Consider the following 10,485-nt stretch of genomic DNA (forward strand, 5'->3'; position numbering starts at 1 on the left):
GCTATGCTGGATTGTAACAATCTGTAATCCTTGTGAAACTAAAACGCAATAGTCTGGTCACTTAAGTATCTACTGCTGAGTTCAGACTCATGTTGAAAAGATATTGACAAGACTTTTACTCAAACCCATACCTTCCTTGGGAAACCAAAAGTCTTCATACACAGTGGAAGGAAGTCCACTTTGTGTAGCTCATTAGAACACTTGGCCATGCTGACTCTTAAGAACCTGTTTCCCCATGTAAACCACTCGCACTTGAACAACGGCCAACAGCTGGTCTCATTTCAACAGACTGGTCCCTAATTAAAATCCTAGAAGCCAAGTCAACCCTGATTCCTTCAACAGGAGTTTTCAAGAGCGTGCCTTGTAGCCATGGCTGTACTTGGTCCAAATAGCGTGTCTCAAACCTTTAGCAGCGATCGTAAGTTCCGAGAAAGGAACTCGGCAGACACACCTTCAACAGTGGGCTTTGAATCCAGACTTTAATTTGATCAGAAGACCCAATTCGCTGAGTAACCAGTCACACCTTGCCGACATCACCATTTTTCTGACGAAACTGAACCCAAGAGAAGAAAGAGAGCTAAATTCCAGAAAATAATTGCGCTGTCGGTAGGATTCGAACCTACGCGGGGAGACCCAAATGGATTTCAAGTCCATCACCTTAACCAATCGGCCACAACAACTTCCGAGCTTTATCATTATGTGCTAACATTAGCAGTAACATCAGTGATTGCCCCCATTTCTGATTTTCAGCAACAGTATAAGTTTCAACTGGCTGCTTGATTGGCTGTTATTCTGTTCCATGCATGTCACAAGAACCATGTACATTCAGACATCCAGTGGTTAGGCTCGTGCTGACTTTGGTCAGATGGGGTTAATCGGGATCACAATAAATCCACTTATTGTCATGTCTCCTCGGTTTTACACAATCAGGTTTTAAGACTAAACAGCCAATTTTGATGGTTGCAACATCATGAGCGCACAATTCAAAGATAAATGCAAAACCTGCAGTGAAGTCTGTCGGACAAGTGTCAAGAGCCGAATCAAAAATCACTAGAGGATGTGAGGAGTGGGATTTGAAGCCACGCCTCCCTTCGGAGACCAGAAAGCCCAAATCACTAAGGAAAGATGCATCTCTTAAGTCTGGCGCCTTAGACCACTCGGCCATCCTGACATACAGCAACATTGAAATCAAAGGAAACAAAACTGAAACCAGTCTCGTCCCAGCAAAGCAATTTTTAGCAGTGCATTTTGAATACATTCCTTCATTTGGAGGCAGAAACCAATTTGCTGGAGGAGTCATCCTTTGTCAAGTGCCCGAGAGTAATCGGCTATGCTGGATTGTAACAATCTGTAATCCTTGTGAAACTAAAACGCAATAGTCTGGTCACTTAAGTATCTACTTCTGAGTTCAGACTCATGTTGAAAAGATATTGACAAGACTTTTACTCAAACCCATAACTTCCTTGGGAAACCAAAAGTCTTCATACACAGTGGAAGGAAGTCCACTTTGTGTAGCTCATTAGAACACTTGGCCATGCTGACTCTTAATAACCTGTTTCCCCATGTAAACAACTCGCTCTTGAACAACGGCCAACAGCTGGTCTCATTTCAACAGACTGGTCCCTAATTAAAATCCTAGAAGCCAAGTCAACCCTGATTCCTTCAACAGGAGTTTTCAAGAGCGTGCCTTGTAGCCATGGCTGTACTTGGTCCAAATTTGCTCAGGTAGCTACGGCATCAGTGACACCTTGACGACAGCATTGCTCAAAAAGTTCTCCTCAATCAACAACACAGAGCTGATTTACAGAAAATGGGGTCGTTGTCGGCAGGATTTGAACCTACGAGGGGAGAACCCAATGGATTTCTAGTCCATCGCCTTAACCACTCGGCCACGACAACCTTACACATGCATGTTTAATATTAACGCTAGTGCTTGTTGAATGGAGCAGTTGGCACCGCAGAAAGAAACAGCATCTCCTACAGCCTACAGAGGGTCTCAAACCTTTAGCAGCGATCGTAAGTTCCGAGAAAGGAACTCGGCAGGCACACCTTCAACAGTGGGCTTTGAATCCAGACTTTAATTTGATCAGAAGACCCAATTCGCTGAGTAACCAGTCACACCTTGCCGACATCACCATTTTTCTGACGAAACTGAACCCAAGAGAAGAAAGAGAGCTAAATTCCAGAAAATAATTGCGCTGTCGGTAGGATTCGAACCTACACGGGGAGACCCCAATGGATTTCAAGTCCATCACCTTAACCACTCGGCCACAACAACTTCTGAACTTTAACATTATGTGCTAACATTAGCAGTAACATCAGTGATTGCCCCCATTTCTGATTTTCAGCAACAGTATAAGTTTCAACTGGCTGCTTGATTGGCTGTTATTCTGTTCCATGCATGTCACAAGAACCATGTACATTCAGACATCCAGTGGTTAGGCTCGTGCTGACTTTGGTCAGATGGGGTTAATCGGGATCACAATAAATCCACTTATTGTCATGTCTCCTCGGTTTTACACAATCAGGTTTTAAGACTAAACAGCCAATTTTGATGGTTGCAACATCATGAGCGCACAATTCAAAGATAAATGCAAAACCTGCAGTGAAGTCTGTCGGACAAGTGTCAAGAGCCGAATCAAAAATCAGTAGAGGGTGTCAGGAGTGGGATTTGAACCCACGCCTCCCTTCGGAGACCAGAAAGCCCAAATCACTAAGGAAAGATGCATCTCTTGAGTCTGGCGCCTTAGACCACTCGGCCATCCTGACATACAGCAACATTGAAATCAAAGGAAACAAAACCGAAACCAGTCTCGTCCCAGCAACAATTTTTAGCAGTGCATTTTGAATACATTCCTTCATTTGGAGGCAGAAAGCCCAATTTGCTGTAGGAGTCATCTTTTGTCAAGTGCCCGAGAGTAATCGGCTATGCTGGATTGTAAGAATCTGTAATCCTTGTGAAACTAAAACGCAATAGTCTGGTCACTTAAGTATCTACTGCTGAGTTCAGACTCATGTTGAAAAGATATTGACAAGACTTTTACTCAAACCCATACCTTCCTTGGGAAACCAAAAGTCTTCATACACAGTGGAAGGAAGTCCACTTTGTGTAGCTCATTAGAACACTTGGCCATGCTGACTCTTAAGAACCTGTTTCCCCATGTAAACCACTCGCTCTTGAACAACGGCCAACAGCTGGTCTCATTTCAACAGACTGGTCCCTAATTAAAATCCTAGAAGCCAAGTCAACCCTGATTCCTTCAACAGGAGTTTTCAAGAGCGTGCCTTGTAGCCATGGCTGTACTTGGTCCAAATAGCGTGTCTCAAACCTTTAGCAGCGATCGTAAGTTCCGAGAAAGGAACTCGGCAGACACACCTTCAACAGTGGGCTTTGAATCCAGACTTTAATTTGATCAGAAGACCCAATTCGCTGAGTAACCAGTCACACCTTGCCGACATCACCATTTTTCTGACGAAACTGAACCCAAGAGAAGAAAGAGAGCTAAATTCCAGAAACTAATTGCGTTGTCGGCAGGATTCGAACCTACGCAGGGAGACCCCAATGGATTTCAAGTCCATCGCCTTAACCACTCGGCCACAACAACTTCCGAGCTTTATCATTATGTGCTGACATTAGCAGTAACATCAGTGATTGCCCCCATTTCTGATTTTCAGCAACAGTATAAGTTTCAACTGGCTGCTTGATTGGCTGTTATTCTGTTCCATGCATGTCACAAGAACCATGTACATTCAGACATCCAGTGGTTAGGCTCGTGCTGACTTTGGTCAGATGGGGTTAATCGGGATCACAATAAATCCACTTATTGTCATGTCTCCTCGGTTTTACACAATCAGGTTTTAAGACTAAACAGCCAATTTTGATGGTTGCAACATCATGAGCGCACAATTCAAAGATAAATGCAAAACCTGCAGTGAAGTCTGTCGGACAAGTGTCAAGAGCCGAATCAAAAATCATTAGAGGGTGTCAGGAGTGGGATTTGAACCCACGCCTCCCTTCGGAGACCAGAAAGCCCAAATCACTAAGGAAAGATGCATCTCTTGAGTCTGGCGCCTTAGACCACTCGGCCATCCTGACATACAGCAACATTGAAATCAAAGGAAACAAAACTGAAACCAGTCTCGTCCCAGCAAAGCAATTTTTAGCAGTGCATTTTGAATACATTCCTTCATTTGGAGGCAGAAAGCCCAATTTGCTGTAGGAGTCATCTTTTGTCAAGTGCCCGAGAGTAATCGGCTATGCTGGATTGTAACAATCTGTAATCCTTGTGAAACTAAAACGCAATAGTCTGGTCACTTAAGTATCTACTGCTGAGTTCAGACTCATGTTGAAAAGATATTGACAAGACTTTTACTCAAACCCATACCTTCCTTGGGAAACCAAAAGTCTTCATACACAGTGGAAGGAAGTCCACTTTGTGTAGCTCATTAGAACACTTGGCCATGCTGACTCTTAAGAACCTGTTTCCCCATGTAAACCACTCGCTCTTGAACAACGGCCAACAGCTGGTCTCATTTCAACAGACTGGTCCCTAATTAAAATCCTAGAAGCCAAGTCAACCCTGATTCCTTCAACAGGAGTTTTCAAGAGCGTGCCTTGTAGCCATGGCTGTACTTGGTCCAAATAGCGTGTCTCAAACCTTTAGCAGCGATCGTAAGTTCCGAGAAAGGAACTCGGCAGACACACCTTCAACAGTGGGCTTTGAATCCAGACTTTAATTTGATCAGAAGACCCAATTCGCTGAGTAACCAGTCACACCTTGCCGACATCACCATTTTTCTGACGAAACTGAACCCAAGAGAAGAAAGAGAGCTAAATTCCAGAAACTAATTGCGTTGTCGGCAGGATTCGAACCTACGCAGGGAGACCCCAATGGATTTCAAGTCCATCGCCTTAACCACTCGGCCACAACAACTTCCGAGCTTTATCATTATGTGCTGACATTAGCAGTAACATCAGTGATTGCCCCCATTTCTGATTTTCAGCAACAGTATAAGTTTCAACTGGCTGCTTGATTGGCTGTTATTCTGTTCCATGCATGTCACAAGAACCATTTACATTCAGACATCCAGTGGTTAGGCTCGTGCTGACTTTGGTCAGATGGGGTTAATCGGGATCACAATAAATCCACTTATTGTCATGTCTCCTCGGTTTTACACAATCAGGTTTTAAGACTAAACAGCCAATTTTGATGGTTGCAACATCATGAGCGCACAATTCAAAGATAAATGCAAAACCTGCAGTGAAGTCTGTCGGACAAGTGTCAAGAGCCGAATCAAAAATCATTAGAGGGTGTCAGGAGTGGGATTTGAACCCACGCCTCCCTTCGGAGACCAGAAAGCCCAAATCACTAAGGAAAGATGCATCTCTTGAGTCTGGCGCCTTAGACCACTCGGCCATCCTGACATACAGCAACATTGAAATCAAAGGAAACAAAACTGAAACCAGTCTCGTCCCAGCAAAGCAATTTTTAGCAGTGCATTTTGAATACATTCCTTCATTTGGAGGCAGAAAGCCCAATTTGCTGTAGGAGTCATCTTTTGTCAAGTGCCCGAGAGTAATCGGCTATGCTGGATTGTAACAATCTGTAATCCTTGTGAAACTAAAACGCAATAGTCTGGTCACTTAAGTATCTACTGCTGAGTTCAGACTCATGTTGAAAAGATATTGACAAGACTTTTACTCAAACCCATACCTTCCTTGGGAAACCAAAAGTCTTCATACACAGTGGAAGGAAGTCCACTTTGTGTAGCTCATTAGAACACTTGGCCATGCTGACTCTTAAGAACCTGTTTCCCCATGTAAACCACTCGCTCTTGAACAACGGCCAACAGCTGGTCTCATTTCAACAGACTGGTCCCTAATTAAAATCCTAGAAGCCAAGTCAACCCTGATTCCTTCAACAGGAGTTTTCAAGAGCGTGCCTTGTAGCCATGGCTGTACTTGGTCCAAATAGCGTGTCTCAAACCTTTAGCAGCGATCGTAAGTTCCGAGAAAGGAACTCGGCAGACACACCTTCAACAGTGGGCTTTGAATCCAGACTTTAATTTGATCAGAAGACCCAATTCGCTGAGTAACCAGTCACACCTTGCCGACATCACCATTTTTCTGACGAAACTGAACCCAAGAGAAGAAAGAGAGCTAAATTCCAGAAAATAATTGCGTTGTCGGCAGGATTCGAACCTACGCAGGGAGACCCCAATGGATTTCAAGTCCATCGCCTTAACCACTCGGCCACAACAACTTCAGAGCTTTATCATTATGTGCTGACATTAGCAGTAACATCAGTGATTGCCCCCATTTCTGATTTTCAGCAACAGTATAAGTTTCAACTGGCTGCTTGATTGGCTGTTATTCTGTTCCATGCATGTCACAAGAACCATGTACATTCAGACATCCAGTGGTAAGGCTCGTGCTGACTTTGGTCAGATGGGGTTAATCGGGATCACAATAAATCCACTTATTGTCATGTCTCCTCGGTTTTACACAATCAGGTTTTAAGACTAAACAGCCAATTTTGATGGTTGCAACATCATGAGCGCACAATTCAAAGATAAATGCAAAACCTGCAGTGAAGTCTGTCGGACAAGTGTCAAGAGCCGAATCAAAAATCATTAGAGGGTGTCAGGAGTGGGATTTGAACCCACGCCTCCCTTCGGAGACCAGAAAGCCCAAATCACTAAGGAAAGATGCATCTCTTGAGTCTGGCGCCTTAGACCACTCGGCCATCCTGACATACAGCAACATTGAAATCAAAGGAAACAAAACTGAAACCAGTCTCGTCCCAGCAAAGCAATTTTTAGCAGTGCATTTTGAATACATTCCTTCATTTGGAGGCAGAAACCAATTTGCTGGAGGAGTCATCCTTTGTCAAGTGCCCGAGAGTAATCGGCTATGCTGGATTGTAACAATCTGTAATCCTTGTGAAACTAAAACGCAATAGTCTGGTCACTTAAGTATCTACTTCTGAGTTCAGACTCATGTTGAAAAGATATTGACAAGACTTTTACTCAAACCCATAACTTCCTTGGGAAACCAAAAGTCTTCATACACAGTGGAAGGAAGTCCACTTTGTGTAGCTCATTAGAACACTTGGCCATGCTGACTCTTAAGAACCTGTTTCCCCATGTAAACAACTCGCTCTTGAACAACGGCCAACAGCTGGTCTCATTTCAACAGACTGGTCCCTAATTAAAATCCTAGAAGCCAAGTCAACCCTGATTCCTTCAACAGGAGTTTTCAAGAGCGTGCCTTGTAGCCATGGCTGTACTTGGTCCAAATTTGCTCAGGTAGCTACGGCATCAGTGACACCTTGACGACAGCATTGCTCAAAAAGTTCTCCTCAATCAACAACACAGAGCTGATTTACAGAAAATGGGGTCATTGTCGGCAGGATTTGAACCTACGAGGGGAGAACCCAATGGATTTCTAGTCCATCGCCTTAACCACTCGGCCACGACAACCTTACACATGCATGTTTAATATTAACGCTAGTGCTTGTTGAATGGAGCAGTTGGCACCGCAGAAAGAAACAGAATCTCCTACAGCCTACAGAGGGTCTCAAACCTTTAGCAGCGATCGTAAGTTCCGAGAAAGGAACTCGGCAGACACACCTTCAACAGTGGGCTTTGAATCCAGACTTTAATTTGATCAGAAGACCCAATTCGCTGAGTAACCAGTCACACCTTGCCGACATCACCATTTTTCTGACGAAACTGAACCCAAGAGAAGAAAGAGAGCTAAATTCCAGAAAATAATTGCGCTGTCGGTAGGATTCGAACCTACGCGGGAAGACCTCAATGGATTTCAAGTCCATCACCTTAACCACTCGGCCACAACAACTTCCGAGCTTTCTCATTATGTGCTAACATTAGCAGTAACATCAGTGATTGCCCCCATTTCTGATTTTCAGCAACAGTATAAGTTTCAACTGGCTGCTTGATTGGCTGTTATTCTGTTCCATGCATGTCACAAGAACCATGTACATTCAGACATCCAGTGGTTAGGCTCGTGCTGACTTTGGTCAGATGGGGTTAATCGGGATCACAATAAATCCACTTATTGTCATGTCTCCTCGGTTTTACACAATCAGGTTTTAAGACTAAACAGACAATTTTGATGGTTGCAACATCATGAGCGCACAATTCAAAGATAAATGCAAAACCTGCAGTGAAGTCTGTCGGACAAGTGTCAAGAGCCGAATCAAAAATCATTAGAGTGTGTCAGGAGTGGGATTTGAACCCACGCCTCCCTTCGGAGACCAGAAAGCCCAAATCACTAAGGAAAGATGCATCTCTTGAGTCTGGCGCCTTAGACCACTCGGCCATCCTGACATACAGCAACATTGAAATCAAAGGAAACAAAACCGAAACCAGTCTCGTCCCAGCAATTTTTAGCAGTGCATTTTGAATACATTCCTTCATTTGGAGGCAGAAAGCCCAATTTGCTGTAGGAGTCATCTTTTGTCAAGTGCCCGAGAGTAATCGGCTATGCTGGATTGTAACAATCTGTAATCCTTGTGAAACTAAAACGCAATAGTCTGGTCACTTAAGTATCTACTGCTGAGTTCAGACTCATGTTGAAAAGATATTGACAAGACTTTTACTCAAACCCATACCTTCCTTGGGAAACCAAAAGTCTTCATACACAGTGGAAGGAAGTCCACTTTGTGTAGCTCATTAGAACACTTGGCCATGCTGACTCTTAAGAACCTGTTTCCCCATGTAAACCACTCGCTCTTGAACAACGGCCAACAGCTGGTCTCATTTCAACAGACTGGTCCCTAATTAAAATCCTAGAAGCCAAGTCAACCCTGATTCCTTCAACAGGAGTTTTCAAGAGCGTGCCTTGTAGCCATGGCTGTACTTGGTCCAAATAGCGTGTTTCAAACCTTTAGCAGCGATCGTAAGTTCCGAGAAAGGAACTCGGCAGACACACCTTCAACAGTGGGCTTTGAATCCAGACTTTAATTTGATCAGAAGACCCAATTCGCTGAGTAACCAGTCACACCTTGCCGACATCACCATTTTTCTGACGAAACTGAACCCAAGAGAAGAAAGAGAGCTAAATTCCAGAAAATAATTGCGTTGTCGGCAGGATTCGAACCTACGCAGGGAGACCCCAATGGATTTCAAGTCCATCGCCTTAACCACTCGGCCACAACAAATTCCGAGCTTTATCATTATGTGCTAACATTAGCAGTAACATCAGTGATTGCCCCCATTTCTGATTTTCAGCAACAGTATAAGTTTCAACTGGCTGCTTGATTGGCTGTTATTCTGTTCCATGCATGTCACAAGAACCATGTACATTCAGACATCCAGTGGTTAGGCTCGTGCTGACTTTGGTCAGATGGGGTTAATCGGGATCACAATAAATCCACTTATTGTCATGTCTCCTCGGTTTTACACAATCAGGTTTTAAGACTAAACAGCCAATTTTGATGGTTGCAACATCATGAGCGCACAATTCAAAGATAAATGCAAAACCTGCAGTGAAGTCTGTCGGACAAGTGTCAAGAGCCGAATCAAAAATCATTAGAGTGTGTCAGGAGTGGGATTTGAACCCACGCCTCTCTTCGGAGACCAGAAAGCCCAAATCACTAAGGAAAGATGCATCTCTTGAGTCTGGCGCCTTAGACCACTCGGCCATCCTGACATACAGCAACATTGAAATCAAAGGAAACAAAACCGAAACCAGTCTCGTCCCAGCAATTTTTAGCAGTGCATTTTGAATACATTCCTTCATTTGGAGGCAGAAAGCCCAATTTGCTGTAGGAGTCATCTTTTGTCAAGTGCCCGAGAGTAATCGGCTATGCTGGATTGTAACAATCTGTAATCCTTGTGAAACTAAAACGCAATAGTCTGGTCACTTAAGTATCTACTTCTGAGTTCAGACTCATGTTGAAAAGATATTGACAAGACTTTTACTCAAACCCATAACTTCCTTGGGAAACCAAAAGTCTTCATACACAGTGGAAGGAAGTCCACTTTGTGTAGCTCATTAGAACACTTGGCCATGCTGACTCTTAATAACCTGTTTCCCCATGTAAACAACTCGCTCTTGAACAACGGCCAACAGCTGGTCTCATTTCAACAGACTGGTCCCTAATTAAAATCCTAGAAGCCAAGTCAACCCTGATTCCTTCAACAGGAGTTTTCAAGAGCGTGCCTTGTAGCCATGGCTGTACTTGGTCCAAGTTTGCTCAGGTAGCTACGGCATCAGTGACACCTTGACGACAGCATTGCTCAAAAAGTTCTCCTCAATCAACAACACAGAGCTGATTTACAGAAAATGGGGTCGTTGTCGGCAGGATTTGAACCTACGAGGGGAGAACCCAATGGATTTCTAGTCCATCGCCTTAACCACTCGGCCACGACAACCTTACACATGCATGTTTAATATTAACGCTAGTGCTTGTTGAATGGAGCAGTTGGCACCGCAGAAAGAAACAGCATCTCCTACAG

At 43.9% G+C, this 10,485-nt stretch overlaps 1 protein-coding gene and 17 non-coding genes across 25 annotated transcripts in view; 1 reads left to right on the forward strand and 17 right to left on the reverse strand.

The window, feature by feature from the left end:
- Nucleotides 1–10,485, forward strand: part of cadpsa (Ca2+-dependent activator protein for secretion a) — a 327,287-nt gene that overhangs the window by 159,599 nt on the left and 157,203 nt on the right. The window lies entirely within an intron of this gene.
- Nucleotides 599–680, reverse strand: trnas-uga (transfer RNA serine (anticodon UGA)). Its single transcript has one exon. It is a non-coding gene; the product is annotated as a tRNA-Ser (tRNA).
- Nucleotides 1,059–1,171, reverse strand: trnal-uaa (transfer RNA leucine (anticodon UAA)). Its single transcript has 2 exons — nucleotides 1,134–1,171; nucleotides 1,059–1,104 (listed from the first exon to the last, which is right to left on the reverse strand). It is a non-coding gene; the product is annotated as a tRNA-Leu (tRNA).
- trnas-aga (transfer RNA serine (anticodon AGA)) lies at nucleotides 1,818–1,899 on the reverse strand. Its single transcript has one exon. It is a non-coding gene; the product is annotated as a tRNA-Ser (tRNA).
- On the reverse strand, nucleotides 2,197–2,278 carry trnas-uga (transfer RNA serine (anticodon UGA)). Its single transcript has one exon. It is a non-coding gene; the product is annotated as a tRNA-Ser (tRNA).
- On the reverse strand, nucleotides 2,657–2,769 carry trnal-caa (transfer RNA leucine (anticodon CAA)). Its single transcript has 2 exons — nucleotides 2,732–2,769; nucleotides 2,657–2,702 (listed from the first exon to the last, which is right to left on the reverse strand). It is a non-coding gene; the product is annotated as a tRNA-Leu (tRNA).
- On the reverse strand, nucleotides 3,524–3,605 carry trnas-uga (transfer RNA serine (anticodon UGA)). The gene has a single exon. It is a non-coding gene; the product is annotated as a tRNA-Ser (tRNA).
- Nucleotides 3,984–4,096, reverse strand: trnal-caa (transfer RNA leucine (anticodon CAA)). The gene is made up of 2 exons: nucleotides 4,059–4,096; nucleotides 3,984–4,029 (listed from the first exon to the last, which is right to left on the reverse strand). It is a non-coding gene; the product is annotated as a tRNA-Leu (tRNA).
- trnas-uga (transfer RNA serine (anticodon UGA)) lies at nucleotides 4,853–4,934 on the reverse strand. The gene has a single exon. It is a non-coding gene; the product is annotated as a tRNA-Ser (tRNA).
- trnal-caa (transfer RNA leucine (anticodon CAA)) lies at nucleotides 5,313–5,425 on the reverse strand. Its single transcript has 2 exons — nucleotides 5,388–5,425; nucleotides 5,313–5,358 (listed from the first exon to the last, which is right to left on the reverse strand). It is a non-coding gene; the product is annotated as a tRNA-Leu (tRNA).
- Nucleotides 6,182–6,263, reverse strand: trnas-uga (transfer RNA serine (anticodon UGA)). Its single transcript has one exon. It is a non-coding gene; the product is annotated as a tRNA-Ser (tRNA).
- trnal-caa (transfer RNA leucine (anticodon CAA)) lies at nucleotides 6,642–6,754 on the reverse strand. The gene is made up of 2 exons: nucleotides 6,717–6,754; nucleotides 6,642–6,687 (listed from the first exon to the last, which is right to left on the reverse strand). It is a non-coding gene; the product is annotated as a tRNA-Leu (tRNA).
- trnas-aga (transfer RNA serine (anticodon AGA)) lies at nucleotides 7,401–7,482 on the reverse strand. The gene has a single exon. It is a non-coding gene; the product is annotated as a tRNA-Ser (tRNA).
- Nucleotides 7,780–7,861, reverse strand: trnas-uga (transfer RNA serine (anticodon UGA)). Its single transcript has one exon. It is a non-coding gene; the product is annotated as a tRNA-Ser (tRNA).
- Nucleotides 8,240–8,352, reverse strand: trnal-caa (transfer RNA leucine (anticodon CAA)). Its single transcript has 2 exons — nucleotides 8,315–8,352; nucleotides 8,240–8,285 (listed from the first exon to the last, which is right to left on the reverse strand). It is a non-coding gene; the product is annotated as a tRNA-Leu (tRNA).
- Nucleotides 9,104–9,185, reverse strand: trnas-uga (transfer RNA serine (anticodon UGA)). Its single transcript has one exon. It is a non-coding gene; the product is annotated as a tRNA-Ser (tRNA).
- Nucleotides 9,564–9,676, reverse strand: trnal-caa (transfer RNA leucine (anticodon CAA)). The gene is made up of 2 exons: nucleotides 9,639–9,676; nucleotides 9,564–9,609 (listed from the first exon to the last, which is right to left on the reverse strand). It is a non-coding gene; the product is annotated as a tRNA-Leu (tRNA).
- Nucleotides 10,320–10,401, reverse strand: trnas-aga (transfer RNA serine (anticodon AGA)). Its single transcript has one exon. It is a non-coding gene; the product is annotated as a tRNA-Ser (tRNA).

This window comes from Festucalex cinctus, chromosome 8, assembly GCF_051991245.1.
Source record: "Festucalex cinctus isolate MCC-2025b chromosome 8, RoL_Fcin_1.0, whole genome shotgun sequence".
Lineage (NCBI taxonomy): Eukaryota > Metazoa > Chordata > Actinopteri > Syngnathiformes > Syngnathidae > Festucalex > Festucalex cinctus.